This window comes from Emydura macquarii, unplaced genomic scaffold (assembly GCF_026122565.2).
Source record: "Emydura macquarii macquarii isolate MOO-44397 ecotype Brisbane River unplaced genomic scaffold, CSIRO-AGI_Emac_v2 contig_1551, whole genome shotgun sequence".
NCBI lineage: Eukaryota > Metazoa > Chordata > Testudines > Chelidae > Emydura > Emydura macquarii.
The window spans coordinates 7,627,640-7,653,805 of NW_027131688.1; the positions used below are offsets into that span (position 1 = coordinate 7,627,640).

General features: G+C 48.0%; 1 protein-coding gene across 1 annotated transcript in view; it reads left to right on the top strand.

Annotated features, from left to right (window-relative positions):
- Positions 1–418: 418 nt before the first annotated feature.
- The window catches only part of FRMD6 (FERM domain containing 6), a 71,326-nt gene continuing 45,578 nt past the window's right edge, over positions 419–26,166 (top strand). The window contains exon 1 of the mRNA XM_067554763.1: positions 419–1,127. The gene's annotated coding sequence lies outside the window, so the exon portion shown is untranslated. The remainder of the gene's footprint in view (positions 1,128–26,166) is intronic.

Here is a 26,166-nt window from a genome sequence, read left to right on the forward strand (position 1 = left end):
CTGAGTCTGCCACATTTGCTCGTGTTTGTTAGTGTCTTACTGATTCAAGTCCACTTACAAAGCAATGGGATTAGGGGCATAATAAGGCAAGAAAAATGCTTAAATTCCTCCCTGTTCAGCAAAGCACTTACGCCTGTGTGGAAATCCCACTGGTGCCTTCGGTGGGATTTAGCAAGTGCTTAAAATTAAGCGTGTGTTTGTGTTGTGCCCAAGAGGCATGCTGGCCTACGGTACTCGATAGCAGGCCCAAAGGTGGCCCAGTGGGCTTTACGAAACGCTGGTGTTTGAGCGGGGAGATAGGGGCGTGTTTGATGTCTGCTTGGGAGGGATCAGGTGTGTGCAGAATATAACCAGGCCCTACAAAGCTAGGCCGGGTTTGGCGAGCTGTTCTGGGCGGGACTGCTCTTCAGTTTGGTTTATAAAGCCAAGGCCTGTTTTCTTTTCCAAAATTCTTAGCGGGAGGCATAGAAAGGGCCCTGCCCCCGGCCCGCACAGATGTGCTAAAAGGGAAGGGCCTCTCCAGATGTGCTTGTCCTGGCTGGGTGGCCCTGGACTGGGCGGCTCCCTCCACAGCCCCCAGGCTTGAACCCCCTGTCGCAGCAGGACTCATCCAAGCCTGGGCTAAAGCGTGCACGGCCGGGCAGGGAGGCTGAGGCGACTCAATCCGGAGTCACTCCCGGAGTCCCGTTACTCCGTGTAGACACCCTCTCCCCTCCGTGAGTCCCGCCCTCGCTCCGCGCGCTGGGGGCGGCTCTCCGGGCTCTACCAAGGGCTGCCCTTGCAGAAGGGTCCGAGCCGCAGCGCCGGGAGGCTGAGCCGCGGGCCGGCCCGGCCCGGCAGGAGGCAGCGGTCCCGGGGCCTGCCTGCGCCTTGTCGGCGGGGGGTGGGGTCGCTGCGCCGGATCGCACGGGGCTCGCTCACCCGCCCGCCTCTCTCTCTCTCCTACTCCTCCCGCCCCCCCCTCCGCCGCTCGGAGCTTGGTACGTTCCCGGCTGGAGAAGGGTTTGGGAGGGGGCGCGCGCGCGCGCTCTGGGGCGGAGCGGAGGCGGTGCGCGCGCGCACGGCGGCGGCCGGAGAGGAGCCGGGAGCCCGGCACGCGCCGGGGGGACTGCCTGTCTCGCGCCCAGGTACTGCAGCGGCTCGGACCCCGCGCGGCCGGGGCTGCCCGGCAGCTCCCGGGAGGCGGTCTCCGGTACGCGGGGCGAGGGGACCGGCCTGGGGAGGGGGGCGGACTGGTGCATGGGCGGGCGGGCGGCGGCGGGCCCGGAGACCCCCTGCCCGGGTCCCTGCCGCCCGCTCTCCTGCAGCGAGGAGGCTGGTGCACGGCGCTGCGGGGTCGTTACCCAGCCTGGCTGCGGGGTTGCGGGGCGCGGGGGTCCCCGCACCCTGCCGGGGCAGAGCCGAGCCGAGCGGGGCGGCCGTGCTCGGTGTTGGGGGGTGACAGATCCGTGCCTGCGCGGGGCGCTTTGCAAAGTTTGCGTGTCCCGCTAACAGCCCCGCCGGGCTCCCCGTTCCCCTCTCGCGTTGTCCTGGCCTGGCAACAGCAAGAGAAACTCGTGGCGGGGGCAGCGCTTGGCTTCGTGTTCGGGGTTTGCCCAGTGGGGGGGCCCGCTCCCGGGCCATGCCTGGGGCTTCCCGCTGTTCCCCCTAAAACTAGCGGTCCTGGGAGGCGTTCGCTCCGCTCGGCACTTTGCATGAACCGTGTGGGCAGTGCGATCCTGGAAACTCTGCAGGGCACGGGGTGTCTCTTTCCCTAGGTGTGCGGACAGCGGATTGAACGTAGAGGGCGCTGCTAAAATGCGAATAGCGAACGGCTGAGGTTTCCAAAAGTGGCTGGTGATTTTTGGGTGCCTCCGTGTTTGGGTGAGAGCTTAAAGGGAGCTGCTTTGCAGAAGAGCGTGTTTCGGCCAATCAGACCCTTATAGGTATCTCAGGCTGAGAACCTATTGATCCCTGTAAGAATTGAAGGCATAAATTGGTGAAAATGAGTCAAAATAAGGACATAGCTGAGGTTAGTCCTGCTTTGAGCAGGGGGTTGGACTAGATGACCTCCTGAGGTCCCTTCCAACTCTAATATTCTATGATTTTAAAGCCCAAATGAAGGCTGGCGATTTGTCAGACAGATCAGATCACCTGTTAAGTTAGTGATTGTAGGAACACTGCAGTTTTTGCTAAAGCCAGTGTTTTGGTGAGAGATTTAATATGACACAAATGTATCCGCACAAATAGCTTTCTTTGGAAAGAAAAGTCAACTCTGTTAGTAGATTCCATTATTTCTAGTAGGGTAACATTCAAAACCCTTTTTAGTTTGTTTGTCCTATACAAGTTTGCGTTTCAATGTATTCTTTTAAATTTTGAATGGGGTAGTTTGAAAAGCTGAGATGATGTAATAAAATCTCCACAGACTGTCTTTCCTGCTCTTTTCCTTTGGGAAATATACACATTTGGATGTTTTGGTTTCGTATGCATCTATTTTCGTTTTGCTGTTTATTGCATGAATTACTCTTTATTGCCACAGGGTGCAATTTTAGGGATTAGTAAATGGTGGTGGAGAAACTGCAAGTGGCTTCATTTTCCAAGAATGTTAGTTATTTCCTTTGTGATTTCAGGGAGTTGAAATTTAACAGCATCAGTACTTCTAGATGAAAACTTTTCCATGCTGAACTGTCATTTTGGCTCTGCATTGCCTAGAGCCTAACTCACAGAAGCAATTCTTAATAGCACTATTTGCGCAGAAGTGACATCAATATAACAGTTCATTATTATTAATCAGATTTACCCAGGTTCAGATGTAGTCATATCCTGCTTCCATTTTAATCAATAGTTTTGCTAACCATTTTATTGGGGGGTAGAAAAGGGGGCCTAAACTGAATTATGAGGATTAGTTTGATTATTTCATATCGCATTATTAGGATTTTATAGGAAAACACCTTATAAGTAAACTGATAAGACAGTTCCGTTAAAATATATGACTGATAAAAGAAATAAAACATATGATGCCTCTCTGGATTATGGAAGTCTGGTAGATAAAACTGCTTAATCTTTTAGTTGGGTTTTAATGACACACTTCGTTTGTGAGACAGTGGAAATTTAGGCCCCAATCCTGCAAACATACTTAACTTTACTCATGAGAGTAGTCCTCTAGGGAACAAGTTACCATCTAAACTGGGACCAATTACCCCAAGATTTCCAAGCGTGTCTAGTGATTTTGGATGCCTCGATTTTGGGGTATCCTTTGGGGCTGTTCATGTGAGTAAAGTCAAATATGTGCCGGAGTCTTTGCAGAATCAGGGTCTTAAGTATTTACTCTGATACTGGGTACTGACAACAGAAAGGTATTTTTAGCAAATGAAATGAAATGATATGATTTTGAAGTCTGTATTTAAACTCTTATTAGAGTAATATATCAGAGTGAGAGACCCCTTCAGTGGAGTGCTATTATCTAATTTTTATTTTATCTTCATGATATCTTGTCCTGACAGCAAAATGCCTAGAGCTGAGTTAGTGTTTTAATTGACTTGCAAGGGTACATAAAAAGCCGACCAGTGACTATAGCAATCAGCATTTCTGTCAATTCTCATGGAAGCGTTGCCAAAGCAGACAGGAAGGCTTGGTCTTTGCCTAAAAATTAGATCGACCTAGCTACATTGCTCAGGGCTACGAAAAAGTTGGTGCCCTGTGCCACATAGTTAGGTCAACCTAACCCCCACTGTAGACGCAGCTTTGTTGAGCAAAGAATTCTTCTGTCGACCTAGCTGCCACTTCTTGATGGGATTATGCCATTTGAACATAGGACAGCTTCCACCCTTCTTTAGGGCAATGTAGCCCTCAAGCAATGTTGAAAGGAGCATTTCGAGACTCTATTGAACCGTGAATCTAAAGTCTCAGCCGCCACCATCGAGTCCATTCCTCAGCATCCAGTAATAGAGCCTCTTGCCGACCCTCCATCTTCTGAGGAAGTTTGGCGTGCCATCACTTAGGCTAGAAAAAACAAGGTGCCAGGCCCAGATGGCAACCCTGTGGAGCTGGTGGAATAGCGCTCGTGCAAAAACTTCATCAACTTCTGGTTAGAATTTGGGTTAATGAGGATATTCCACTTGACATAAAGAACGGTAACATTGTGACCATTTTTAAGAAAGGGGACAAGTCAATGTGTGGGAATTACCGAGATATTGCCCTCCTCTCCGTTGCTGGGAAGATCCTTACTCGCATCCTTCTGAACCATCTTCACCCTCTTGCTGAAGACGTTCTTCCAGGTTCCCAGTGTGGTTTCAGACCATCTCAGGGCACCATCGACATGATTTTTGTTGCACGACAGATCCAAGAGAAGTGTAGAGAACAACACCAGCCATTATTTATGGCAGTTTGTTGACCTAGCTAAGGCCTTTTGTTCAATCAGTCGGGAAGCGTTATGGAAGGTGCTGTCTAGGTTTGGTTGTCCATTGAAGTTCATTCGTGTTCTCAGGCAGCTTTATGATGGAATGAGCACCACCATCCTCTGTAAAGGGTTAGCGATGGACCCGTTCACCATCCGTGCTGCTGTTAAACAGGGTTGTGTTATGCCTCAACCCTTTTCACCATCTGTCTTTCCATAATTTTGATTCTTATTTGTGACCATCTTTTCTCTGGAATCGAGATTGAGTGTCACATGCATGGCCATCTTTTCAATCTGCAACATCTCCATTCTAAACCTAAGGTTACCAGAACTTTTATTACCGACCGTCAGTCTGCTGACTGTGGTGTTCTCGCGCACACGGAGGCTGACTTGCAATCCACCCTAGATCTTTTCTCAGGCTCCTATCATAGCCTAGGACTCTCCCTCAACATTGGGAAGACTAAGATGCTCCACCAGCCTGCCCCAGCACAAGTTGGCTCCCTTCCCCCACAAATTGTCATCGGCAGTGAACCCCTGGAAAATGTTGAGCCATTTCCCTTACCTTGGTAGCCACTTCTCCCAGGCTGCCAACCTTGGTGTGGTGATCGAACATAGGATCCGTTGTGCCAGTGCATCCTTTGGAAAGTTGCTCTGTCGTGTCTTAGTTTCCATCCACAGATCTCTGTTAATGAAGATCCTGGTCTATAATGCAGTAGTCATTCCCTCTCTTTATGGGTGCAAGATATGGGTGACATGTCAAAGCCATCTTAAGCGTCTGGTACCAATAGCGCTGCCTTAGGAAGATTCTCCATATCAGATGGGCAGATACTCGCACCAGTGCTAGCGTCCTCTCTGCAGCTACTGTCAGCAGTCTTGAGGTGAAGATTATGAAACATCAACTTCGCTGGGTTGGTCATTGTGGGTGGCTGGCTGATACTCGTCTTCCGAAGCAAGTCCTCTTTTCTCAGCTTAGTCATGGTCAGGGGACCCGCGGGGGACAGAGGAAACGCTACAAGGACACCTTGAAAACATATCTTGAGAAGGGAGGCATTGACCCCACAGATTGGGAAGAGCTGGCTGACAATAGACCGCAATGGTGTCACATCATCCATCAAGTCTCAGCCCGTTTTAAAGAGAATCGACTTGAAACGACAGAGGAGGAAGGAAAGCGTACAGCATCCTGGCCAGCAGTCGTGCTTTCTCCAAGCAACCACCTGACACTCATGTGGAAAAATCTGTGAGTACAAACTAGATTCCTCAGCCATCTTAAGTCTCATCAACGACTTAGTGGATTGATTTGGCCTTTCTGGACAAAAAATGCTTGAAACTGAGGCTGTTTCCTTTAACGCAGCTGCTTTTGATGGTGAGTTCAGATTTGGACACGTGTACTTTGTTTCCAGTATTATTTTGTAAGGGTGTTCTTAGTCACATTCATTTTTAACTCATAGTTTATTCAAACTGAGTTCCTCCACAATTCCTGCATCTTGGCTGGGGGTTAGACTAAATGACCCTTGCGGTCTCTTCTAACCCTATGATATTTTCTCTTAAATCAAAATCTGTAAGCAATTATTCCTTTACATGAAAGTCAGTATTCTGAAAAGATTAATTCAGACCAGATGTAAAAATATACGTGAATTTCAAATTAAGATGATCTCAACTCCTTCCTCCCAGTTTTTAAATGCTGTGGATCCCAGATGGAATTATACAAATTATGGCTGTTAAAATATCTTCCTGGTTGTTAATCTATCTTTATGTGCTTTCTGGAAAGCTGGTTTATAATATTTTTTAAACAATAAGCATTTTCCTGTTTCTGCCGAGGAACTTAAGTTTATTAACATTGTCAGTTGAAACAAAGCACATTGCTGCTCTGGTTTAGTAGAGGTTATTTCCAGATGAAATATAAGCAGCCAGAAATATAGTTTGTAGTGTGTGCGCATTCTGATGGAGCTAAATTCATACAGAGTAATTTAAGAAAGGCAATATTGAGCCACTTGTAGAAAAACAGCACAATATTATTCTCTTTATGGCCATTTGGCTGCTCATTTATGGAATACCACTGAAAATAATTTCAGGGGTTAAAAAGTTTTTCCCTATGATTTAATCTTTGTCCCATCTGAAGTTAGGGCAAAGCTGCCATAGACTTCAATGAGAACAAGATTGGGCCTTAATCTTGGACGACCGGATTCTGTATATTTCAGCATAAAATGGAGTTCACTTTAGTAGGGCCTGTCAAAAGACCACTAAAGTCTTTCCACTGTTTTAGCAGATTTTGGATTAGGCCCATCATGTGCCTTCCAAGAAGCTTTTGGATGTCTTGCATTGTCAATACTGATTGGACTGTTTTGTAGGTCGATTCTCTCTCTCTCTCTCTCGCAAAGTAGTAAACTGTTCTGACTATAGTTCTGTAATGTTGGATGGGGAAAAATGAGATGTAGCTAATACACAGCTAAAGAAACGGCAGCTCATATTCATCCTGGGGAAGTCTAAACTAGGGAAAGGGCAACAGTGGCCAATGCAGTTGAGAAGGGAGATGAAGAGTAGTAGACGCAATATACAGAAGGCTTTCAACAATGAAAACATTCTAGCAGGAAAGAAGATCAGAGGAAAAACTATAAACAAATTAAAAGTACTTTCATTGGACCAAAAAGGAAACATTGGTTCTTGGATTGTAAGGAGTTCAAGGCAGGGTTCTTAACGATAATCCCAGTAAACAGAAGATGAAGAAAAGAATGGTTCATTTAAAAAAAAGTGATGGAGAACTGGAATTCTTAGTTGGAAAGAGTTTACAAGTGATCTACTGGTGTGAGGAAGCATCTCCTTTGGGAAAGAGCTGGGTGAGAGTAATAACCCCAGTAGAAATTCCCGTCAATTCCATTAATCTTTCTGTGGGCGCTCAAATACTACAATGATGAGGGCCCTGTAAATATTTAAGCAGGGGACCAGGAGTCTGGATGCTAGTAGATGAATTGATCTGCTGCTCTGTTTCAAAACTTAACAGTCTGAAGGGAACTAGATGAAAAATTTCAACTGGAATTTCTAAGGAAATGTAAAATGTCAAAGTTTTTTCTTGACTGACACCAAGGGCAACCGTTCTGTTAGCAACCAGGGACAAAATGTTTTTAATTGCAATCAGCACGTTAACTGGTTTACTTTTGCCACCCCTGTGCTTGTCTATACATAACGTGGGAGTGTATAAAGGAGCAGTCGTGCAAGGTACATTACTGACCAGGAAAGGGATCTATACTGAGATCTTCACTCTCGTTGATTTCAATGGAAATTAGAATCTTTGAGGTTCTGGGCTTGAGAGCATGTTGTGGAAAAGTCTTTGAATCCGTCAGCCCAATGTAAGATGCCAATGGAAAATAAACAAGGTACAGGAATGTGTCACAGAAAGATAGAATATAAATCCAAAGAAATTATTCTGTTATTGTACTATGGCACTGGTGAGATATTGTCTAAAATTCTTGGTTCTATTTGGTACCTTTCCATTGGAAAGATATTGCCTTGGGAGGAGGGCAGCATAAACTACTAAGATGATTGCTGGTTTTAAAAAGTAACTTTCATAGTCCAAAACACTTAAAGAGAATTCTCTGTGTAATGTGCAATCATAACTGGGTTCTGAATATTTCCACTTATCATTTGTGTTGCTTATTGCCGTCATTTGTGGTTAAACAAATTGATTCTGCCTGCTCTTCATAAAGCTGAACATGTGACATCCCAGACATTCCCATGGCTGTGATTTCACAAACGCTGGTTATTACTTCTCTGGAGAAAGAGAAGCCGTGGAGGGAGAAGTCTCTTTCTCAGGTGCATGCTTTTGCGATTACTTGCAGAGTTCTTGTAAAGAACCCAATTCTGCACCCTTACACTGAGTAGCTCTTACTCAAGCGAAGGGTCCCAATATCTTCATTGCAACTGCTCCCACGAGTAAGGGATGGCTAATGGGGTGCAGGCATATATCCTTTTGTATGCATGTTCTCTCTTTCTCCGTAAACTCAGTGTGACAAGACACCTCTATGTAAGAGGTGACGTACGCTGTTATGAGTGAGGCTAAAAGTTTGAATTTATTCATCATCCTTATTTTTGGCCAGATTGGGACTAAAGGTATCATCACAGTGACTTGCGTGGGCTTGCCTGTGGCGTAAGGGCGAGAGTTTGAAAGATATTTCTGGGCCCAACTTCCACAGAAGTCGGTGAGAGTTACCTGCCTAAATATCTTTAAAAATCTGCCCAAAGGTACTACGAAGGATGAGCAAGTCTCCCTGCCTGGCCTCAGGTGTATTAGTTCCCACTCTGCATACGGGAAGACACAGGCTGGAATGAGGTGCCTAACTCCCCTTGGCGTCTGTTGGAATTGGGCACCTCACTGCCTGAGACACTTTTCGAAATCCTGCCTGCTCTTGCCCTGCAGAGCTCCCACTCTCTGAAAAAGAAGATTTTGAGGTGACTGATGAAACGTTGGGAAGGGCTTTTAGAAAGTCAAGTGAGCTTGATAAGTGTATGGAGGGGATGGTCCAACGAGGCTCCTGCAATGGCATGTAGCCAGTCTGTGACTGCTGGCAACCAGGGCTCTGAGTTACTACAGAGAATTCTTTCCCAGATGTCTGCCTGGTGGGTCCTGCCCACATGCTCAAGGTTTAGCTGATCGCCATATTTGGGGTTGGGAAGGCATTTTCCCCTGGGTCAGATTGGCAGAGACCCTGGGGTTTTTTTCCTTCCTCTGTAGCATGGTCACTTGCAGGTTTAAACTGGCGGGTTCTCTGTAACTTGGAGTCTTTAAACCGTGATTTGAGGACGTCAGTCACTCAGCCAGAGAGAAGGGTGGGTGGGTGAGGCTCGGCGGCCTGCAACGTGCAGCGGGTCAGACTAGATCGTGATGGTCCCTTCTGACCTTAAAGTCTATGAATCTATAAATAGGAAATTAAGAGGGAACAGGATACTTTGACTAGATAACTTGGAGAGGGAGAGAATGCTGAAGGATTGGCCATGTGGCTAAAATAAATATGCGGGACAGATTTATTTAGCCGAGTGCCGCCGCCTTGTCCAGCAATTCCTTATGTTTATTCCCCCTTTAACAATGTTGTCAGTGCAGATTGGAACTTCTGGGTACAAACACCATGTAAACGGTGCCAGCTGGCCTGGTACATGATACCCCTGCCTATTAATTGCACTACTAATTAATCCAGTTAGCTCTTCTAATTCTTCTCTAATATCCAGGAGCCTCTGTTCTAAACATGATTGTCTACTCTCCTAAGCTCCTGCCTTGTAGGATAATTGTTTCCATCCAGATACCAATGAGCCATCCTCAAATTGCACAATAATTGTGCTCAGCTTACCCATTATATTGATTAATATTACATGGGTCATTGAAAACCGGGAAGAGGAATAGCCTTCAGAGTCTCTGACATTCATCCCATGACTGTAATTAGCAAGTATCTGTGGAAAAATGTCCATATAATGCCATTTTTCTGCAGCAGGCTGAGCTCAGCTTTTTCTGGGATTTATTATAAATCGGAGGGAAAGATGTAGGCTGCAGCAGCGTCAGGTCAAAATAGTAAGGTTTTGTTCCTGAAGTTTTACAATTGAAGAATATTAAAAAATGATCAACAAAGCTGTGAGTCGGTGTCGCTATTTAATCTTTTGGATGGGATGAGGGGATGCTCCAATTCTCACCACAAACCATGTCCCTGGTTACGGCTCTCAAGCAAAGCGACACATTGGAATGTCTGTGGCCTGGTTCTGTAGGGACACACCGCAGGGAAACAGGAGTCCCAAAAAAGTGGCACTCTTACTGTGGGGTAGGAAGACCATTGATCATAGGTCCTGAACTTGCATCCCAATTGATCGGAGGCAAAGCTCCCCAGACTCCAACAGGAGCCGGAGCATAAAGATGAAGCGATCTTATACACGTAGGCCTGATCCTGTATATCTGCTCTTCACATTTTCAAGACTGCAATATTGGGCTCAAAGTGTTTAATGCCCTGCTCCTCCCCAGGGAAGGAGCAGCAGTTTAGAAAAGGGCTCTGTGTGTTCACGGGGCGTGCTCTTTTGTGTAGTGTCGTAGCTGTGTTAAGAAAAGGCAGTAAGCACCCTTGCAAGAAGTCCACTAACGTTGTCGACTGACGTGAGATTTTAAAGAGTTGTGATTTTTCTTTTTTTCCCCCAAAGAGAAAAATTAGATAGGGCACCAGCTGCAACAAAACAGACTCAGTCCTGCAGGCCTCACCCATGTGAGTGAGTTCTTGAATAAGTAAAGGCTGCAGGGTCAAGCCCAGGGTGCCCCAGAATTAAATAATATGTTCAGTAGTTCTTGGCTCGTTATTGCTCTGTAAAGAAAGGGGGCTCAGATTCTGACCCTGAGTCCTTATTCCCTACACTGGTGGCATATTGAGGTTGTAAAGACATTGCAACCAGCTGGGGGAGTAACCCCCTGGTACCAGAGCTGTGCAGAGTATGTGCCCCCCTGACCCTTGCAGGGCCTGGTGATGGGGCAGTGTCTGGGGCAGGAGAGATGTTTCAATGCTATGAAGAGTTTACATTTGTGAAGGCTGCACAGAAGTCCATTGGCAGCCAGGGTAGGGCTGCTACAAACTAGAGCAGCCGTCTGGCTGCTTTCATCTATGCCAGAAACCTCATCGGCGCCCCGCTGACCCAGAATAAGGGTGAGGCAAAAATGACTGACCACCGTCTTCGCCCCCTACACTCCCCAAAGTTGCACCTTGTGTGTCATGCCCCCTGGAAGACGCAGCATGGCATCTGTCCCTGAACCATTATGTGCTCCGGGCATAATCCTGCAGTGTGCTGAGCGCCCTGAACTCCTGCTAACTTGCACAGGAGTTGAGGGCATTCAGCACCTGGCACGACGAAGCCCACAGTGAAAATGTAATCACGGAGGCTTGCAGGATTGGGCCCGTCCTCACTCAGGCATTGCTGCTGGTGTTTAGGGGAGCGCTGCCTCAGTAAGAATTGCTTCCATGAGTAAGCATTGGTGGAACAGGCCCAGGATTTGTCTTTTTTAATTTGTTGTTTTTTTTGCATGGGCTTAGTGCACCCAGGCTGCGTGCCTCTTCTGGAGAGGATGGTTGAGTTGTAATTGTATCAAACTTAGCGCTGCCATCAAGACAAATCCACCCCTCCCCTCCCTTTTAAGCTCTTCAGACACACAAGTGCCCTTGTTTTCAGCGGCAGCTGTTTTCAAAGATTTAAAAATTGCACTCAAAGGTTTGAGCGCTGGGGAGAGATTTTGGGGGAAACAAATCAATGGAGGGCGGGTTTATCCCCGTGGTGCTCACGGTGCTGGAGGGACACGTTAATATCTCCGCAGTGGGCTGTGCTTTCACCACAAGCCCTGAGTGCGGGGGCAGAACAGAGGGTATGTCTGCACTGCAGTTAGACACCCACGGCTGGGCTGGCTGATTCGCTCTCCTGCCACTTGTTTAGGTGGTTGCATTATGTCCGCGGGAGAGCGCTCTCCCGTCGACATAACGCGGCTACACAAGCATCCGTACAGCACAGCTGCAAGTTTTCAGTGTAGACTAGCCCTAAATTGTGACTCATCGCACCCTGGTCCCTGGCTGTCCCTCCGCTCCCTGGAACAAGGTGCCTGCGTCGATCCTATGCCTGGCACAGATCATTTTTGCTCCATGGGCTGGTATGTTGTGAGTGTGAGGCAGGGCCCCGGCCCCTCCTTGTTCCACAGAGGCTGCTCTCCCCTGCGTTCTGCGCCCTGCCCGGGAGCTGCTCCCTGTTCTCAGGATGGCAAGCCCAGCCGAGTCAGGGCGTGCAGCCTTGCGGTCTGGCCCCTGGTGGAAGGGGTGATGCTGACTGAAGCTTTCTCTCTAGCTCCAGAATGAGCAGAGCTTGCTCAGGCAAATCTGCTGCTGAGTCTGCGCTTGACTTAAAAAACCGAGGGATTGCTGTCACACGTGCGTCTTGGACAGCGGGGGCTTCCCTGCACCCCCCCCCTGCCCCCTCCAAGCACTGCAGGACAGTTCTGGCTCAATTTCCAGGCACAGCCGAACGCTGCCAAACTTTCAAAAATAAGTGGCCGCTCCTTTTGGGTGCCTCCGGTTTTGGGTGCCTACTTGAGCCAATCCAGGGGCCTGATTTTCAGACCTGCAGAGCACCCGTCGCTCCTACCGACACCAGTCGGAGCTGCAAGGGCTCAGCGTTTCAGGGTGGGTACTTGCAAGCAATGGGCACTTCTGAACGTACAGTCTAAATAGGCAAGATAGACGAAGCGTGGGAGAAAGGAAGTATTCTTATCCCCATTCTCCAGATGGAGAACCGAGGCACAAAGGAAAGTGAATTGCCCAAGGAGTCCGTCACAGAGCCGGGAACTGATCAGGGTACCGGTCCCTTATAGTTCATATCAAATCCCTTGGACATCCAACCCCAACAGAGCAACGTCTAATAAAACAAAGACTATTTACAGTCCCGCCTTATGTTGTGTGGTGCCTTATGTTCAGATCTTTTCTGCTCTTGTTACTTGGTACGATTCAAGCAAAAAATATCAACCTTTTAATTCTGTCTGGCTAAAGCAGCAGGCCAGGTGTATTTCCATCGCTTTTGGCAGGGTTGCTTTCATTCAATGGCGTATGCATATAATGGAACATCATGTGTTCAAATATGAACATGGTTTTGGGTTGAAACAAAGAGATGATTTAGCAGTTCTGGGGCCCATTAAACAAGCTGCTGTTTTTCTCCTTGAGGATAACAATTTAGTGCAGCCAAAATGCCTTATTCGCGCAGTTGTCGGTGGGAGTTTTATGTGCACAAGGCAACCAGGATTTGGACCTGAAGGAGCCTTCAGAAATGCGTTTCCTCAGGAAATTGGCTGCAGAGGAAGGTGTAACTCCAAAAATGAACATGAAGGACCAGTTCCTCGGCTGATATACATTTTGCATAGCTACAATGGAGCGATGCAAATCTGTACCTCCATAAACTTGGCCAGTGTGTACCAGACGAGGCTCTGGGCCCGGAAAGCTCTCAAGCATTCTGCATCCAAACACACACGGATGTGACTGATACGTTGAGGGCCGTGTGGTGCAGCAGGACGTGTGCTCCCTTTTCAAGATAGCTGTGCTTTTGTTTCTGTGTTTGAACACAGCAAATGAGATGTGATTTTTTTTTTTTTCCCCAGGCAAATCCTCTTTGCAAACCGGCGCTCAGCCAGGGATCTGTACATTCCAGGAAGAAGGGCTTGTAAGGGGTGGCACGGAGTAATCCCTCTGCAGAGGTCTCTGAAGGAGTGACGAGAGAGTAGCTCCTCAGAGATCAGTAGAGTATGGAAGGTACCCTGAGTGCACAGCAGGGAAAACAAACAAAAGGAGAGCGTAAGAGCAGTGGGGACCTGCTGGTGGTGGCATTTCCTCCAGTGCTCCTTCCGCACCCTTGACAAGGAAGTTACCCTTGCTTTAGGCACCCGTTGAATGCCAAGTCAGTTTCCTCCCGCACAGCTGAATTTGACCCAGAGCCTTCCATAAGTATTGAACCTGCTTAAATCAAGGGTTCAAGTCTGTCACTGGCCCTGCTCTGCCCTAGACTTTCTGGGTGACCTTGGGGCAAATCGCTTACTCTGTCTGTGCCTCAGTTTCCCCTTTGTGCATTGGGGGTACTAATACTGCCCTGCTGCGTGTGGGGGTTGTGAGGATAAACAAACACCAAGGCGTTCAGACACTGTGGTAACGGGGGCCATGTACCCTGTCATTAAAAACCAGGCCGATGCATTTACACCGGTTTTAGTTAAACAGCATAGCTGAGATGAGAACTTGGACTGATACTGGGGGACTCACTCCATTTTCAGTGCTTGTCTGGATGTTTGGGGTTTTTTAAATCTTCCCGCGCTCATGCCTGGTTCTCCATTGCCCTGCATCCTGATTCAACTCCTGGTGGTAGCAGTGGGAGGCCGTGACATCAGCGGGAACGGAACCAGGGCCCTCGTGCGCTCGTTTTCTCTTGTGCAAATCAAGTGCAAAACTTCACTGTGCAGCGGAAGAAATGAGTGCACAAAAGCACAGGGCAAAGGAGAGTCGGGCCCCGTGTGGCTTCTGCCCTCCCTTCTAATATCTCCCCACCCTGGCGATAACTGATATCCCCAAGTACCATTGACTGAACACCAAAGCTGAATTCCTCCCGGGGGGAACAGCATTGACTTCACTAGGGCTGACTTGTCCATTGCTTTTATTCTGTGCTGCAGCCCGTGTCCGTCATATACTTACGTGGGGGTAACTTCTCTCACGGGACGCAGGGCTTCCCGACAGGCTTTGCACCAAAATGTACGGGTTCAAAATACTTTTTCCCGGGATAGAGCAAAACACTTGCTGAAACAGCTATTTAAATCCTAGGCGTGCCACCCTCTGATCCTAAACTAACATGCGGTCCTAAATTAACTTGGGCAGAAACCAGCTTTGGCTTGAGAATTCCTATGTCAGCCTGGTCTTGATGTGGCTGGAAGTTCTTTCCTGAGATTCCTATTCATTCCTGGGGGGTCATGCAGACACTTCCATGGCGAGAATCAAATTTACATCAGCCATGGTAATGGAGAGTTCAGTTAGCAAATGGGAACAGGTTTTGCACTGTTGGGGCTGATATATGGAGGTGGAAGCTGGACAAAATCCATTTTCTGTATGCATGCTTTGCAGGGCCTGGGCTTGCTGTTTTATTGCATTGCACCTGAGGTGAGGTGAGGAAATGAAATGATTGCCCCTCACACGTATAATTTACACGCCTCTTGTGCAGATGGAAAATGGAAGTAGGATAATTTACATCACTTTAGGGCCAGATTCTGCCTTTGCATTGCGAGTGAGTGATGGGTGCGTGGACCAAATCCTGGGCTCAAGTTACTGGCTGCACCTTTGCTAGGAATTCTGCTGTGTGGCAGAATCATAGGAAGGGACCTCAGGAGGTATCTAGTCCAACCCCCTACTCAGAGCAGAACCAATCCCAACTAAATCATCCCAGCCAGGGTTTTGTCAGCTAAGCCTTAAAAACTTTTAAGGATGGAGATCCCACCACCTCCCTAGGAAACCCATTCCAGTATTTTACAGTCCTGGGATTTTCTCGTAGGAGAAATTCAGGTTCTTGGGATGATGGGCTAGCAAAGGAAGCATAAAGCCAGCTGTGTTGCTCAGCTCTGCCTTATTGTTTGTAGTATCGTAGTGGCTGGGCTCCCCAGTCGTGGACCCAGAACTCCCTTGTGCTAGGTGCTGTACAAACACAGAACCAAAAAGCAGTGCCTGTCCCAAAGAGCGTCCCTTTAGTTCCTGCCCTGAACAGTGCTGTGCTGTGCCTGAGGACTTGACCCTGAGACTTAAAGCAACGAACTGCATTCGGGAGTTACGGTGGAGTAAAATAAAACTGCAGTGACAGAATTGTGCTGGGAGGGATAAGCAGCTGTCAGAGGAATGGGACTGGCTGGTGGGAGTTTCCACTGAGCAGTCAGTATTCTGAACAGGTGACTAATGGTCATTCAAACTTCCCAAGGCTCTTGGTGTAACCCTTTCTGGTAGGCTGGTAACTAACCTGTACAATTGTCGGTGGCTCAAAATAGCCACCAGCTCTTACCATCTGTGTGTGTCTCCTTTAACTGATAAATGAATGAACCACTTGGCAGGCGCCGTTGTGTCACTGTATGTATTGTCAAAGCACATCGTGACGTGACATCGCTCTTGGATCGAACTGATGACAATTGGAGTTGACCATTTGGACTATCCCTGTGGAAACTTACTTTTCTGATCCATTAACTTTCTTCAGCTCTGCCCTTTTTAAGGGTAATACGGCGTGTTGCCTTCATCCTTCCCAGAACAGTCCACAGTTTGCTTTGATTTGTCCTTCTCAGCTCACCGTGTAAGCACATCAGCTACCTTTACATCCTCTCTGCACTGAGGTATGCGCTCTGGCAGCGCTCCCCTGGGCTTCAGAATGAGGCAGAAGCGTGATGGTGCTGCAGAATGTCATGAGATCAAATGCTGTGGTTGGGTTTCACAAAGGGTGTGGAGAACTCGGACCATTGCTAATGTTTGCAGATAAGGATGCTCTCGTCAGTTGCAAAGCAATGGGGCCAAGTTCTGATTTCAGCTACAGTGGTTGTAGATCTGGAGTAACTCTCTTGCTTTCATTAGAGTCAAGAAAGTTTATACCGGTGTTAATATTATTAGGATCTGACCCGTCATCTGTTATGGTCAGGAATGAATTGTTCCCCCATATATAGCAGTGCATAATTGGGTAGAATGTCTTCATTTTTCTTTCCTCCAAAGCATCAGTTATGGGCCACTGCCAGAGGTGGATATGGAAACTGATGGACCATTCATCTAATCCAATATGGCAAATCCTATATTTCTCTCTACTTTGGTTTTTCCAACATCCAATCTCTGGCTTTTTGTGGAGGATGAAGTAATCCGATATTTATAACTCAGAGTTCTTGTTCCAATTAAGGTCTCTTTCATCTGCCTCCGTTCAGAACATGGAAACTCTTTAATGCATGCAGCATTGGAGACCATTTTAATTATGTGGCAACCACAAACATGAATTAATCCATCTTTCGGTTAGCTGGAGCTGTGTTAAATGAGGGGTTTCAAACTTGTAGCAGGAGCTTGCTGCATACCTACACTGAAGTAATGAATAAGAAATTCCTCCCGAGTGAAATGAAGCATGGTAAATTTCATCTTTCCACTCTCCCTCACTTGGGCACTTCATCCTGGCTTTCCTTTCCTTCCACAAATCTTTATTGTATAACCCCTCAATTCATCCATTCCTTTTTATCATATTACTGGCTCCTAAGAATTAAGGGCTAAACCAGTAGTCAGTGTGTAGTGAGTTGGGTTAATGTTGCAAGGTGGCTGCATGAAAAACTTTTGACAACATTTGAAGCTGGAATTCGTGTTGTAAAAAATATACAAGGACTTATCTGGATCTCTGTTTCCCAAGTCCATCAATGATGATCCCAGTTCTGTCCTCCTCCAACAGTAGATGTTCTTAAAACATGCACACACACAGATTAAGAGGTTTTGATTGTCACTTAAAGAGACACCGTCAAAGTTGGGAATAAATTCTAATTCTCCCCTCCTCCCCAGAAATAACCATTGCTAGCACTTCTGCCAACCCCACTGCGCAATGTGTGTAATCCCTCCAGAGAAAATGCGCAGCGTAGGGACATGCAATGAAGGAAAAATAGACTTCAGTAAAGAAAAATATTTTCACACACCCAAGGAGTCATTAGAAACAACCTGGCGACCCCCCAAAAAAATTGTAATTGTCTTTTAAATCCCAGGGGAAATGCTGCACTGGGGGGGGGGGGGACGACAGATTCTTGTGTTGTAAAGGGATGTTGTACTCTTACCCTTTTAAAAAATAACTTGAAAACTCAATAATGTTATTCCAAACGATGTAAATCCCACAATATTGGAAACAAATCCTAAGCCGTATTTCCTCCACAGACAGAGACACCAGGTCCTATACATCTCTGGATAAGGCCCACTCTACACTCACCCTGAAACCATGTTAGCAAGAGCCATGTTTAGTCACTCAATAAATTATTATAGCCATTTATTTACTCAATAAATTCACTCTGTTCATTCCCTTTGAAGCATCTGGCACCGACCACTGCCGGAAGACAGGATACTGGGCTAGATGGACTATTGATCTGACCCAGTCTGGCTGTTCTTATGTTCGTATGTTAATAAATAGTGTTAGGGTGAGAGGGGGCAGAGATGATGCCTGCCGTTTTTCAAATCTGTGTGTAGCACGCGGCGATTTATTCTGCAATCCTCTCTTTACAGCACGGCTTTATGAAATGGTTTGTAGTGGATTTCAGTACGAGTGGAAAGCACAATGCACATCTCATTGGCCACTAGGACTGTACCTGGAAAGACAATGGATGGGTGGAGATATTGTCCTTCAGTCGTGTCCCATTCCCACCCTTCCTTCTGCGCTGCCTTCAGAGCTGGGCAACCGGAGAGTGGCGGCTGCTGGACGGCTGTTTGATTTTGTTTTGTAAAGTAAGTGATGGGAATGGTGCAGGAAGAAAGGGGTTTTTTAACCAGTCAGATTTCTGTAACTGTGACGCTTTCTTGCCAGTCATATAACATTTTATCTCATGTTGCACAGCTGCTTTCTAGAGGTGAACAAGAAATATGGATTCAAATGTGCTGTGTCTGCATAGAATTATGCTTCTCTGCTCAGGAAACAATGGTCTTGTAGTTAATAGTCCTGGACTGTAGCACAGGAGATGTGGATTCAATTCTTATCTCTGTCGTAGGCATGTCTATTCTGTCTATAAACTCTTCAGGTCAAGAACTCTGTCTTCCTACGTGTGCGCACAGCACCTAGCGCAGTGGGGTTCTAATCTCAGTTGATCTTCAGGTGCTACTGTCTTACAAACCATCATCCTGTTCTTTCAATGAAAAGGATAGCATGGGTCTGTCTACACTGCATTGGAAATCTGGCTTTCAGTTCCTGGCCCTGGATCTCGCACATGTGCTAACGCGTCCATACTGCACTCTGTAGACCTTCTGACTGGGGTCTGTGGCTTGAGTTGTGTCCACAGTGCAGAGTGACAGGGCTTGGACCCATCTCTCAGCGGATCTTGGGCTCCGAGGGTTACACCCCCTATCGGGATCCTGGGTCAGCAAGTGCTCGAGTCAGGCTGATTTGTGTGTGGGCGGAAGAGAGGTTTGGGCTCAAACATGTGTCAGAGCTGGGTTTAGTGTGCAGTGTAGACATACCCCATAAGGCTACAAAAAAGGGAATTCACCTGCACTCTCTGGCTTTGAGGAGCCCTGTAGAAAGAAGTGTTTTCCCCTATTGAATCACAGAATTCACAGATGGATAGTACTCCTTAAGCCATCTACTTCCCCTCCCTTCCGGTCCAAGCAATTTTCCTACAGTGCATTTTGATTTTTGGGGGGCATTTACAAACCCTTTGCCCATTTAAATACAGTAGGTGGAAAATCAGTTGTAACACTCTGACGAGGAATAAATGTGTCACACAGTGAGACCAGAACACAGCAGCTGGCATCAGAGCAGTGCAGACTAGCTCCCGGGTTTATCTGCTGGTCGCTCTGAACTGATGTTCTCGGTATTCTCCCTTCCTCATGAATTTTAACGATGACCACAGCAAACGGTCACAAATAGCATTCTCACGACAGCGCAAACTTGGTGTGGTCTTGCAGGAAATGTGATTGGGGTGAAGGAGGAAATATGTGCTACAATGAGGAAAAATGGTGCAACAGTGTGAGAATTAACCAGCCTTCTATGGCCCCAGAAAACACGTGAGCAGGACAGAGGCCCTGGGCGCTCATGGAGTTTCCTTCAAAGGCTCCCCTCGGCGCTGGGGAGCACAGAGGAGCTGGGGGTGTGGACCTCCAACTCCACAGTGGCCAAGGATCTGCAGAAAGCTCTGCTCTCAACCCCTCAGATCTGAGTGTTTGCAGTGGGGGGCCATTGTTCCTCTGTGGTGAGCTGTGATCTACACCTTGCCCCCTTGCAGGTGCACAGCACAAGCCATCGAGGGGAGTGAGTGGCAGACTGCATTTCTTGGAACACCCACCATCCCAGCGGGGTGTCTATACACGGAGACCTGCCCAACTGGAGCGGGACCTGAAGGGTTCCCAGGAGCTCAGAGATGAGGGAAAACGAGCACTGGAGCTTTAACTGCCCCCACCCGGCACCCCCCCTTCATCCACCAGATTTCGTTACTCGATGGGAGCATTAGCTCCTTACAGACTGATTTTTTTTTCTCCCCCCCCCAAAGAACTCAGCACCCCTCCCCGCACCAGTTCAAGTCAGCAGGAACTGCAGGTGCTCAGCTTCTCTGGAAATCGGGCCCTTCGTTTTTAATGCCTCCTTTGATCAAATAACGGGTGGAATTCTTCCAGGGCAGTCGGGACCTTTCTTCGATGTAACAGATGCGGATATTTGAGGGACGGACAAACCGAAGTTAAATGTGCAGATTCCATTCTTAACTCCCAGATAATAGGAATTTCACAGTCGAGCCACCCACTAGTAAACAGCACAGCATGTATGCCAAAGGGAGTGATGCAGAAGTCCCGTGCATGAAGGAATCAAAGATTACATTGTGGAAATTAGAAGCAGATGCTTGAAAAGAATTTTCCAGAGTCCAGCAGTTTTTTTTCCCCCTTGGATACAGGCTGCTAGAAATACATCATGACTGAAAAGAAGTTTTGTGCCTGGTTGCTAAATCTGACATGGCCTCGTATCGCAGATGGTTGTCCAAAAAAAAAAAAAGGTAAGTGGTGCTTCTGTGATTTAACGTTTGTGAAGTTGTAAGTCTGCACCACCTTGTTGTATGGTACCTTTCAAAGACCCTTGTCAGCCTAAAAGTTGAGCTTTACTGAACCCAAACCAAATGCCTGCCTCTCTTTCAAAATGGAAACAGATTTTTTTTCAGAGATGTGTCCGAGACTAGCCTTTTTTATTATTATTATTATTTGTATTACCATAGCACTTGCAAGCCCCAGTCAGGGACCAAGGCCCCACTGTGCTATGCGCTGTACAAACAGAACGGTCCCTGTCCCAAGGAGCTGACAATCCAAGTGTAAGAGAAGATGGATCCAGACAAACCGAGGGAGTGCAAGGAAACAGTGAGATAATATGGGTCAACATGATAGGCACTGGTCTCAGACTAATCCAGTTTTTTGTAGGTACCATAGCAAAGGAGAGGAAGGGTTGGTAGGAGGATAACGAGTTAGTTTTGTGAGTGACTCAGCGGAGCTTCTCCCAGGCAGGTGGGGTAGCGTGGGAGAAAACACAAGGGGTTTGATTTGACAGGGTATCAAGTATGCATTGGAGGCGGGCATTGTGGGTGGGCTGACCACAGGAATCAACATCTCGCTAGTGAATGCGAGTTGCGGGGATGGGGATAGGCTGACCATTTGCCCACTAATGTTTCAAATTCACTGGGAGTTCTTGGTTTGCAGGGAACTCTTGTTGTTGTTTGAACAAGGATCAGGGCACCTTTGCACTAGGCACTGTACAAACTATAAGAGAGTTCCTGCCCCAAAGAACTCACAAACTAGGCTTATGACAAGACGCAAGGGGCTATTGCAGACAAATGGAGTGATGGAGGGAAAAGGGGATACAGGATTGGTCCCTAAAATTTAACTCCTGATAATCAAGTTCTCTAGCTAAACATAGTGGTTTATTCTTGGTTCTAGGGTACATAGCTTGTTGTTTAGCAGTAGTTAGTGCTAGTTGGTTTCTTGTTAGAGTCCCATGGTCGGGGCATGCCCTGTTCCCCGGGATTTAAACCCTGCACTTCGTGTAAGAGCCCTATGCCGTGGAGCGACCCGCATCAAAGTTGCTTAAAGTGTTTGGGGGAAGCACACGTCTGGGAGAGGTGCAAAATCTGTAAAAGTTTTCGCCCACGGACTAAAAAAGACCAAGATATTCGTCTCAGGGCCACCCTGATGGAGTCGGCACTTAGACCGGTGTCGGAGCCCGGCAGATCAGTCTTAGCACTGAACACGATAACCTCGGCACACAGCGCGCCTCCAGCACCCTCTTCCTTCTTTTGGCACTGGGGGAGACCAGGCGAGACCCGCGTGGGGTCGCCAATCCTCCCCGCCTCAGAAGGGCACCAGGTCCTCCTCCGACTCTGGAGGTCTTCCAGGCTATGAAGGACCTTCTGTCACTGCCCGTACCACCAACGCCGAGGGACAGCAGGCCGCCACACCGAGATTTGGCAGAGGCACTGGCAGGTAACATTGAGGGACAGATCTGCATGACAGTCCCCGTCTTCGGCACCATTCACCAGTGCACAGGTGCTTCCCAGAGTCAAGACCAGGCTCCTGCCACTGGCCTCCGGCGGACCAGCACCGAGCGGAACACGGCTATGTAACTGCGGAACGATGCAGGTTGCCGGATTCACGGCACGTTTCCCCGGCACCGCAACCCTGCTCGCCTAGCCCATATGAGAAGCCAAAAGACAAGAGCTGGTCCTGTCACGCCCATTATTTGGGCTCTCCATGCTACTCACCGGCACCGGTGCATCAGCGAGCACCACATGGCACCATGCAATACTTGGAGTCAGCACTAGCGAGGAGGTTGTTTGAACCAGGCAAGCCCCGGCCCCGATGCCTGATTTCCCAACGATGCTGCCAATGGGAGTGCGGCCACAGGGACAATGGCCCGGACCGTGGCCTTATCAATGGGGATTTCCCATGGGGATGCTGCAAATCAGCTCCATGAGAGGAGCATCCGTACCACACTCCTCCATCCCCCAGAGTTTGGTACCAGGACAGCTCACGCGCGTTGAGCCCGGGGGGAGCCACCGCACCCAGAACGGAGGCCCCTCCCCCAGCTCAGGTGCCAGCCTCATCCTCGTTGTCACCGGACGAGGCAGCCGCAGGAACCTCGGCTGCGGTTCCGATGGACGACCTCAGGGCGCATCAGAACTTGTTGAAAAGTGTCGCCTCTAATTTGGGCCTCAAGATGGAGGAGCTGGATGAGCCGGTTGATGAGCTCTTTGGGATACTGTCTTCAGCAGGCCCTAGCAGGATGGCCCTCCCGGGCCATGAGGGGATTGTTAAACTGGCCACGGCCCTGTGGCAGACCCCGGCCTCTTTGCCACCCACCTCTAAGAGGGCAGAGAGAAAATATTATGTACCGGCTAAAGAGTTTGAATATATTTATACCCCGCGCCGGGATCCCTGGTGTCACAGCCGCCAACGAAAGGGACAGATGGGAAGTCAGCGTGACCCATAAGCACAAAGACGTGAAGAGACTCAACTCACTCAGTCGAAAAATGTATTCTATGGCCGGCCTGCAGCTGGGTAGCGAACCCCCAGGCGCTGCTAGGTAGATACCACTTTAATATCTGGCAGTCGTTGGACAAGTTTGCGGACTCATTGTCTCTTAATTCGCATTAATTAGTCCCGCCTCTACACTAGCGCGTTGTTAATGTGAATTAAGGAGCCTTTAAATTTGCAGCAATAAGACCACCTCTGCAAGTGGAGTAGCGCCTGAAGCGCATCAGTTAATTCGCAGTAGTGTGTGTGTGGATGCAGTGGGGCTTAATTCGAATTAGTTGGCCTGTGGACTGTATCCCATGATGCCTCTTTTCAGTACCCTCCCCCAAATCCAAGCCTTGCTTCCCCCCTTTCCCCCGCTTACAGCGCAAGCCATGAGTGCCTGGTCAAAGTTTTGTAAATCCAAGCCTTGCTTTTTCCCCCTCTCCCCCATGCACCGCGTAAGCTGCTAGTGCCTGATCAAACTTTTTAAAATCCACGCCTTGCTTTCCCCAAAACCCCCATCAAACCACCCGCAGCTGATCTCTGTAGGGGCGTGCAATACAGGCAGAGAGGACGTCATCTCCTAGATACATTGTTTCATGGACCACTTTGTTTCATTGGCTACATATTTAAATTGTATCTAGCAAATGATGTAATGTAACATTGGGAGCACTTTATTCCGAATGCTACTTGTTGCAACAGTGTTTCATTGAGTCCTCCTTCCTACATTTCTAAAGTAATCTAGGATAAGCCGCATTGTATTTGTCAGGATCAGAATCGCACAGTTCGGCTGTCACCATGTCTCTGCAGCAATGGCGATCGCGGGGGACTGAAAAAACAGCGCGAAAATCCTTTTCCTGTTTGTTTGGGACGGGGTGGGGGAAGGGCAGGGGAAGAAGCGTTGCATCCTGGGACGAAGACAGTATTCCAAACAGCCACCATGGCTAGCTGCACTGCTTTCTAATTCGAATTAAGGCTAGCCAGTGTGGACGCAAGAAACCAGTACAAACACTGTAGTGTGGGCAGTCTGCAGCGATTTCTATAAATCGCTTTCTGTAATTCGAATTAAGCTAATTCGAATTAGTGCTGCAGTGTAGACATAGCCTGTGTTTCCATCCACCATTTATTTCTAGTTTATTATCTAGACTGCATGTTGTTATAGCCGTGTAGCAAACACACTGCTCTCTCCTTCTGATACGACCAGGATCCTTCGCTGCAGCTTGGCAGGCTCCCTCTAACACGCATTCTCTCTGGCGCCATTTCTTATTCCTCTTGATTATTTGTATCGCACGAGTGCCTAGAGGCCCCCGAGTCTCTGTGTTAGCAGGGTGTGGCCGGTGAAAGCGGGCACTGCACACACAGACAACGCATCTGGGCTTTTCTGGGGCTCTCACCAAATAGCATCTCCTGTTTTGCTGCTGTTACTCATCGGTTAAGAGCAGGGCTGATGCAGAATTAAAGCAGCCAGCTCCCTGCCTGAAACTCAAGACGCCAGTGAAGATCCAACTTGTGCTATGTCTGGACGTGTTTAATATTGCAAAGCAACTAATCCTTCTACATGCCTCCAGTAAGCAGTAATGGCTAATGTTACTAGGTCCGTCTAGCTTTATAGACCGGATCCGGTGTTCTTAAAATTACTCCATTACTGGTTAAGTTAGTAATGGTGTTTTGGATGATATTTTCTGTAGGTACAGGGCTAAATCCTTCTTGCTTTACTCACGGAGGGTCGGTTTATGAAGCTGTTACTTGTAATTATTATTTTACCATAGTGTGCTGGAGTCTCGGTCATGGTCCCGGTCCTAGTGCGCTAGGTGTTGCACAAACACAACAGAAAGAGTATCCCTGCCTCAAAAGCTTACAGCCTCAGACAGGAGATAGCAGATGGATGGATGCAGACAGACGGGGAGTGCCCGGAAAGCACGAGACAGTGTTGGTCAGCATAACCAGGCAGGCAGTGGTCTCAGCAACCCAGCAGCCGGACCATGATGAGCAGTTCCTTACTCCAAGCAGCGTCATTGCTGTCCTGGCAGAAGGTCTTATTCATGGAGTAATCTCGACGTGAAGAAGGGTTTCCCGAATCGGCTCAGTAGGACGACTTGCAGGAATATGATTTGCAGCCTGAGGCTGTAATGTAATCTCTCCCTCTGGGGTTTATAGTCACGCAATGCAAAAACCAAATCTCATTTTTCAATTGGTTAGTAGCATCGTCCCTAGTGAGAATAAGAATCAACTCCAATAACTGCAGGGCAAAAACTAATACCAGATATTGCAGCTGACTCAGAGCCATGGTACCACAAACTCAATGATTCCCGAGCAAAACTAATCTTGCTGTCCGCACTTCTGTTTCTTGCAAAGAAAGCCAGCTCCCGTCCAGTACAGTAATATCTCACAGATGGTGTGTGTGTGGGGTGGGGGGGGACATATGTTTGCCAGTGAACTGTATGTGGAAAGCACAGTGGGCCAGTGTTTTCAAACGGGACTGATCATTTTGGCTTTCTGAGTTCTGACGTGAGTCCCCTGCAGCAGGCTGGATTTCAAAGAAAGTGCTGAGCTCCTGTCCTCGGATAATCGGGTCCTCTTCAGGCGTCTCCGTTCAGGCTGCTAGAAATTGAGATTCCCTTTTGAAAATCGCTAGTCCCTTTTGAAAATATTAGCCATTGATCTTCAGCACGGCATGTGTGGTTCACCCAGACCTCAGTAGTCCAGGCTCAGCAAGTTCTCAGTCTTGAATAAATTCGCACTGTACATAGTTTGCACCATATATACTTTAAATGTTGTGTGTGATGCTCCTGAATCATTTGCTGTGAAGAGCACAGGATGGAGGGAAGGGGACAGACCAGCCTAAACTCAGCTCCTCCTTGTATAAAGACTTTTCACACTGCAGCTGAGCATTGTGGGGGGTTCCGGCTGCCAAATGGTGACCAAAAGGGACAGGATTGGTGACTTGTTTTTGTAGGTAACAGAGAGCCTGGGGGGTGGTCCACTTGTTGTTCTACCGGAGGCTGGTCCATGGGCCTTCGTGTTTCCAAACCTTTCTCCAGA